The following is an 8,640-nucleotide window of genomic DNA, read 5'->3' as shown; positions in this document are numbered from 1 at the left end:
GGGAGACCCTGCTTAGGCTGGTTTCACACTTGCGTTTTGATCTGCAGCGTTTTAGGTGGTGAAAAAACGCATGTAAGCGCAGGAAAACGCCGCGTTTTTTAGACGCATGCGTTTTTGCATGCAGAAAAAAAACGCGGCGTTTTGCCACGTTTACATGCGTTTTTTCCTGCGTTTGCGTTTTTTAAACGCATGCTGAGAAGTGTGTGACAGCTGCCAATCATCAAAATCAACTGGAAAACCCACTATAAACAGAAATAGCTAGGGTTAGGGTTAGGATCCCTAGTAACCCTAGGGATCCTAACCCTAACCCAAACCCTAACCCTAGGGATCCTAACCCTAAACCTAAGGGTTAGGATCCCAACCCTAAGGGTTAGGGTTAGGATCCCTAGGGTTAGGGTTAGGGTTATGGTTAGGATCCCAAATAACCCTAGGGATCCTAACCCTAACTCTAACCCTAACCCTAGGGATCCTAACCCTAACCCTAGGGATCCTAACCCTAACTCTAACCCTAACCCTAGGGATCCTAACCCTAACTCTAACCCTAACCCTAGGGATCCTAACCCTAACTCTAACCCTAACCCTAACCCTAGGGATCCTAACCCTAACCCTAAGGGTTAGGGTTAGGATCCATAGGGTTATGGTTAGGGTTAGGATCCCTAGGGTTACTAGGAATCCTAACCTTAGGGTTAGGGTTAGGGTTAGGATCCCTAGTAACACTAGGGTTAGGGTTAGGGTTTTCTTGTTTTTTCTTGTGTTTAGGGTTAGGGTTAGGGTTTTCTTGTTTTTTCTTGTGTTTAGGGTTAGGGTTAGGGTGTTCTTGTTTTTTCTTGTGTTTTCTTGTGTTTTTCTATAAAAACGCATGCGTTTTTAACGCAAGCAAACGCATGTGCTTAAAAACGCATGTGTTTACATAGACAGCAATACATTTTTTTGCCGCAAATAAACGCATGCGTTTTTTTGCGGCAAAAAAACGCCGCTAGAAATTACTACAGGTTGCATTTCTGCAACTGAACGCACGCGTCAAAAAACGCATGTGTTGCCGAAAACGCGTCAAAACGCATGCGTTTTTTAATGTCAGGTATAGAAAAAAACGCATGCGTCTTTTAGCGCTAAAACGCTGCAGATCAAAACGCAAGTGTGAAACCAGTCTTAATTATTGAATTCAGATTTTTTATTCACTCCTATAACTCCAGCCATCTAGTCTGCTTTTACAAACATTTGTGAGATAATGGACCTTTCTAAAGCATGCACTGTATATGAGTGCAGTACTGTAATAGGACATCACTGTAGTAACAAAGCAGTTTTTTAACTTCTTTCCTCCTAAAAAAGGCATTTTTTATTTGTTCCCTCCTAAAAGAATCACTGTCAACTATAAATAGTATTGTAAAATGGAAACAATACATTCCTCAATAACTCAGCCACAAAATGGAAGACACTTAAAGATACAGAGTCGGGTCGCTGAGGAGCATAATGCATATATTCTGCTGACTTAATAACTGCAGAGCTCCAAATCTCCACTGAAATTAACATTGGCATGAAAAGACCCATAATGTGGTGGTGCACCATCTTGGGTGTCAGGTCCAAGCATTCCTACATGAACAGTTTCCTGGAAAGTGGATTGGTTGTCGTGGGCCAGCTGAATGGCCACCAAAGTCTCCTGATGTGATCCCCTTAGACATTTATCTTTGGGGTCATCTGAAGGCAATTGTCTATGCTGTGAAGATACGAGATGTGCAGCATCTGAAACAACGGATACTGGAAGCCTGTGCTATCATTTCTTCTGCGGTGTCGCTATCAGTGTGTCAAGAGTGGGAGAAGAGGGTTGCATTAACAATCCAACACAATGGGCAGCACTTTGAACACATTTTATAAGTAGTCATATACTTGGAAATAACTCATGAAAGAATAAAGTTATGTTAAAACCAAGCACACCATTGTTTTTCTTGTGAAATTCTCAATAAGTTTGATGTGTCACATGACCCTCTTCCCATTGAAAAATATTAAGTTGGATCCAAAATGTCTGACTTCAAAATGACCGCCATGGTCACCACCCATCTTGGAAAGCTTTCCCCCTCCCATATAGTAATGTGGCACAAGCAGGAAGTCGATATCACCAACCATTCCCATTTTATTTAGGTGTATCCACATACATGGCCCACAGTGTATAATGGTGCCAACAGAGTGAACGTACCCTCTGAAGTTCATAATTTTTGGGCATATATGCCTACTGGAGATGGACAATCTGATGTAGTAGACTCGATCTAGAGGACCAGGTCCTGAATATGAATACCCTGCTGATGGGAAGCTATATAAACATAATGTCCAGCGCAAAGGAAGGGAGGTCACAGCCTTACCTGCACGAAGTGCAGAAACCTTAAACTTAACCAAAATATCAACTTGAGTATTATCCTGCAAACTAGGAGCATGTTCACACTGGACTAAAAAGCAAAGCCACAAAAAGAGGAATACAAATTCTCCAAAAATTCAAGAATTAATACAGCAAAAAATGGGCAGCAGTGCTTATCTGACCAGGTCTCTGAATTAGTGCACTCTCAGGATGCAGCAAACCCATGTAGTAAAGATGGAGGCTACACAGGTGCAAAATACTGCTGAGACAACGACTCACAACCTACCAACTCTTGGAGGGAGTGATTGCTTAGTATTAAGTTGCACAAGAGTGGCTTGTATAGGGCACTGGTCACACACAGGTAATGCACAGTATCTGGATTACAGCCTATTAGTTATACTAATACTGGTTAGATTAGGCGGGCTGCCCAGCACTATCTAAGTCCGTCCAATGAGATCAGACTCCCTAGTACACAAGGCCAAAAATTATGGGCTTTGTTGCACCCTGAAAAATGAAGTAAAAAAAAATACATATATATACAGTACATAATTTATGAAGTATTGGTCGATATTTATGCTGAGAAACAAAAAAAGAATAAAAGCCATCCCACCAGCTTCAAGGTGTGCCCAAAGCGGGATGGTCCTCACTTCTAGTTTTAAAACTTTTTACCATGTGTCAAAGTGACAATTGTGAATAAGGGCTGAGGAGGACAGTAGTAGCAATTAATGTTTAGACAGAATTTACACAGCTCAATGATTGAGATTATCACTACTTTTTAATAATCTCAGGCATGGAGAATCAACCGTCTAAACCATGTATAGAACAATGTCATTTTTTTAGGGAACTGTAGAGGATTAATTTAACATTTGCATATATGGGAGAACATACAAACTACACACAGATGTCGCCATGCTTGGATGGAAACTCAGGTCTCCATCCCTACAGTTTGCCAGTGCTTACTAAAGTTTCCTCTGTAGACTACACCAGGTGCTCAATCAAGGTCTTCCCAATGTTTATTATAATAAATAGAAATTATAAAATATTACATACTTGAATTAACCTTCACAAAGGGGCATTATATTGAATGTATGGGCCAGAAGATGGAATCCAGATCTGTACAGATCTGTGTACTTTACTCATAGGAATGACACAATGTGAAACATCTGGTCCAGCCTGCGAACATGTGTGACTCTGTTTATCACCTCCTATTAATATGGAGACATTTTATCTTTTACAGGTTTTTAAATGAATGTTCTGCTCATACGATGATGGATTCTTTGAGACTTAGAATTTTTACAGTTGACTGAAGCAATAATTGTTTTTTGTTAGTCCTTCTTTGATCTTACATCCAACAAACATTTAAGACGGACTAAGAAAATCCTAATGATGGAACAAAATGGGGGGACGTTTACTCGAGGATCCCTCTACCTGAATAAAATAACAATATGAAAGCTTTGATGGACTAAGAGACCATGTGGATGCTTAATGTAAACGATAATGTGGCTGCTGATACTTTCTTCTACCAGGACCCATAGTAATGGCTTTAAGGTCTCTTAAAAGACTGGCATGCACTTAAGCCCATCTTCCTCAACCAAAGCTCAGCTGACACAGTATTCCTGAGGGACCATCCTCTCACTTTTTCTGGCTTTTATCTATGCAAATTTGTTATTCTGAGTTTTCTTCCATTAATGACTCAGCAGTACCTTATTGTGCAAACTCTGACTGCCGTGACCTCCTGTTTTTTTTACGATTTTAAGAAAACTGTACCACCCCAAACCCTCTTATGGACTATCGTGTGAAGTTAATTTTGCCTGATCTGGAACTGGCTTGTCCGACTATGCTTCATGGATCACTTGATGGACGTAGTTCATTAAAAGGTTTATGGTTCCTTCTAAGAACCCAGGTATTGGCTTTAGGGTCTCTTAAAAGTTATTTTGTGCTCATGTCCATCCTCCTCAACAAAAATTCAACTAACCTAGAATTCTTAAGGGTCCATCCTCTCATCACTTTTTGACTGATCAATAAGATTCTTTGGTTTCTATCTGTGCAAAGATGTTCTTTTGGATTGCCTTCTGTTAATGACTCAGTTGTACCCTTACTATGGTTGATGTTAGCTGATTGCCCTGACCTCCAGCTAGTTTATTGAGCAAACTCTCAATGCCCTGGCCTTTTTTTTACTGTATTGAGTTGACTCTACCTGCCTGAAATTAATTTGTCTATTCTTAAGCAGAGCGCAATGTTCATCAAGGCTGGCATTTTTGTTATTAAGAAAAGGCTAGACTCTACTACTCTATGGCCAAGTAAATGGGTTAGAAGATTACCCTAGCAACTTGCATTGTGGAAAATTTACACTCTGAAGGCTGGTAGTATGAAGTGATTGGTGTATGGTAATAAATACATTTTTATAAAAACAATATAATAAATACAATCAAAACCAACAAGAAACAAAATGAGCAAAAACCCTGCTGTAACTAAATAAGTAAAAAGCAAAACTGCATTTAAATAACTCAGGGTTCTTAGTAATACTGGTTTTGATCAAAAATAACATGAAATCCATCCCACTTTGCAAATCACAAGGTGACTCTGACCGGGACGGTCCTACTCTGTCTAATATTAAAAACCTTACCATGTGTCAAAGTTGACCTCAAACTATGAATAATGCCAGACAAATGGACCAGGTCTCAACCAGTGGACACCAGTCTGTGGAAGCCTTTATGGTCAATGTGAACATGCGTTTATGTGGAGTGTGGTCTCCCTTTTCTGAGCTGGAAATTACACTTCAAGGCTTCCCCAGACTGGTGTCCACTGATTGTGACCCGATCCGTTTGTCTGCCCTTATTCACACACTGATATCAACTTTGACACATGGTAAGGTTTTTAATATTAGACAGCATAGAACCAGCCTGATCAGAATTACCTTGTCAATGGTGGGATGGCTTTTATGCTATTTTTTAATCAAAAACAGTATTACTAAGAACTCTGTGTTATTTAAATGCACTTGTTTTTTACTTATTTAGTTACAGCAAGGTTTTTGCTCATTTTGTTTCTTGCAAGTTTTGTATGTTTTATGGCCAATGTGAACATGCATTTATGTGCTGCATGTTTACCAACTTAAACCAAGCTCAACTTTTGTGTTTTTTTCTTTGTATTTGAAGCATTTTGTGCAAACCGGAGTGTGGCCTCCCTTTTCTGAGCTGGAAATTACACTTAAAGGCTTCCCTAGACTGGTGTCCACTAGTTGTGACCCGATCCGTTTGTCTGCCCTTATTCACACACTGATGTCAACATTGACACATGGTAAGGTTTTTAATATTAGACAGCGTAGGACTGTCCTTATCAGAGTTACCTTGTCGAGGTGGCATGGCTTTTATGTTATTTTTGATCAAAAACAGTATTACTAAGAACTCTGTGCCATTTAAATGCACTTTTGCTTTTTATTAATTTTCTTATGTAACTTTTAAGGCCAATGTGAACATGCGTTTATGTTTTGTATGTATACCAACTCAAACCTAGCTCAACTTTTGTATAATAAATACAATGCAGATAAGCATCTACTGATTGTTAGAAGATTACATGAGTGTTATTCCAGTAACTACTGATTTCATGAGCAAAGTAATCTCTTACTTACTGTATGTTCTGTTATGTATTTTTTTGTTGTGTTTCATTTAAAGGCTCCACACCCATTCACATGGGAAATCAAATATGTTGTCATGTGAAGCTTCAAACTACCTCACTACCTCTCAAGATCAAAGGATACAGTGTCAATTGTCAGCTCCAGTAGGTTCAGCTGTTATGCACTCAACGAGACAACATGAAATCACCACTAGACCCCATCAGTTAAAATAGCCAAGACTGAATGGTTGTTGACTTTAAAATAGCTGTTTAAATTAACTACATTTCTATGAAAGGAATATAATTTCCATTCTTATTTAACAGTGGTTGTGCCACATATGACATTTGTGACATATAAAGAAAACAGAGGTAGGATCCTCCTCCAAAGAATTTGTCAATGCCAAGACGTAATGAGGACAAGCCATGTGTGCATGATTGCATGATTACCTTCCATTGAAATATTATGAAATTGAAAACTTCAGACTTAGTAACCCTGTGAGTTATTTAATGCATTGGAAAGTTACTACAATTGTGTGGGTACTTTTCAATAACATTTTGGGCTTGGTGATGGTCCCTGAGGTCTGATCTTGAACAATAAAACTTTTATAGAATGACATATTGATATCTTGTAGTGAAAGTAAAATTTGTACAACTGTTTATGAATGAAGCTCATCACGACCTTAAAGTGAATGTTGAAATTTTATATTCTCTGCATAGTAATAGAATTTGAAGTATTTAAGGGATTGTAAAAACTTTAACCATGAGAAGGAAATGTTCTAAAATAAAGAAAGAACCATTACATACACATTGAATCCCCTGCTAACCCAGTGGTCCCCAACAGATTAGTAGTGACTACAGTGACTACTGTAATGCTGGTTCAGTATGCTTTCAATTTTGAATAAATCCCCAACAGTGTCACCAGCAAAGCACCCCCACACCATCACACCTCCTCCTCCATGCTTCATGGTGGGAACCAGGCATGTAGAGTCCATCCGTTCACCTTTTCTGCGTCGCACAAAGACACGGTGGTTGGAACCAAAGATCTCAAATTTGGACTCATCAGACCAAAGCACAGATTTCCACTGGTCTAATGTCCATTCCTTGTGTTCTTTAGACCAAACAAGTGTCTTCTGCTTGTTGCATGTCCTTAGCAGTGGTTTCCTAGCAGCTATTTTACCATGAAGGCCTGCTGCACAAAGTCTCCTCTTAACAGTTGTTGTAGAGATGTGTCTGCTGCTAGAACTCTGTGTGGCATTGACCTGGTCTCTAATCTGAGCTGCTGTAAACCTATGATTTCTGAGGCTGGTGACTCAGATAAACTTATCCTCAGAAGCAGAGGTGACTCTTGGTCTTCCTTTCCTGGGGCAGTCCTCATGTGAGACAATTTCTTTGCAGCGCTTGATGGTTTTTACCACTGCACTTGGGGACACTTTCAAAGTTTTCCGAATTTTTCAGACTGACTGACCTTCATTTCTAAAAGGGAACCTGTCACCCCCAAAACCGAAGGTGAGCTAAGCCCACTGGCATCAGGGGCTTATCTACAGCATTCTGTAATGCTGTAGATAAGCCCCCAATGTATCCTGAAAGATGAGAAAAAGATTACACTCACCTGGGCGGGCGGTCTGATCTGATGGGCGTCGCGGACCAGTCCAGGGCCTCCCATCTTCTTACGATGATGTCCTCTTCTTGTCTTCACGCTGCAGCTCCAGCGCAGGCGTACTTTGTCTGCCCTGTTGAGGGCAGTGAAAAGTACTGCAGTGCGCAGGCGCCGGGAAAGATAAGAGAGGCCTGGTGCCTGCGCACTGCAGTACTTTGCTCTGTACGCCTGCACCGCAGTGTGAAGACAAGAAGAGGATGTTATCATAAGAAGATGGGAGGTGCTGGACCGGACCTCAACACCCATCGGACCGGACCACAGAGGGAACGCCCCTGGGTGAGTATACTCTAACCTCTTTTTCTCATCTTTCAGGATACATCGGGAGCTTATCTACAGTATTTCAGAATGCTGTAGATAAGCCCCTGATGCCGGTAGGCTTAGCTCACCTTCAATTTTGGGGGTGACAGGTTCCCTTTAAAATAATGATGGCCACTCGTTTTTCTTTACTTAGCTGCTTTTTTTTTGCCATAATACAAATTCTAACAGTCTATTCAGTAGGACTATCAGCTGTGTATTCACCAGACTTCTGCATAACACAACTGATGGTCCCAACCCCATTTATAAAACAAGAAATCCCACTTATTAAACCTGACAGGGCACACCTGTGAAGTAAAACCATTCCCAGTGACTACCTCTTGAAGCTCATCAAGAGAATGCCAAGAGTGTGCAAAGCAGTCATCAAAGCAAAAGGCGGCTACTTTGAAGAACCTAGAATATATGACATATCTTCAGTTGTTTCACACTTTTTTGTTAAGTATATAATTCCATATGTGTTAATTCATAGTTTTGATGCCTTCAGTGTGACTGTATAATTTTCATAGTCATGAAAATACAGAAAAATCTTTAAATGAGAAGGTGTGTCCAAACTTTTGGTCTGTACTGTATATATATATATATATATATATATATATATATATATATATATATAAATATTTTTTTGCTAAACATACAGAGTGAATGTTACATCTTTAACTTGAGTCCTTTTAGAGATCACTCAATCTTCAACTTGCTTAACTGGTCATAA

Source organism: Ranitomeya variabilis, chromosome 3 (genome assembly GCF_051348905.1).
Source record: "Ranitomeya variabilis isolate aRanVar5 chromosome 3, aRanVar5.hap1, whole genome shotgun sequence".
Taxonomy (NCBI): domain Eukaryota; kingdom Metazoa; phylum Chordata; class Amphibia; order Anura; family Dendrobatidae; genus Ranitomeya; species Ranitomeya variabilis.
The sequence above is the reverse complement of the archived record's forward strand: the minus strand, read 5'-3'. Positions refer to the sequence as shown.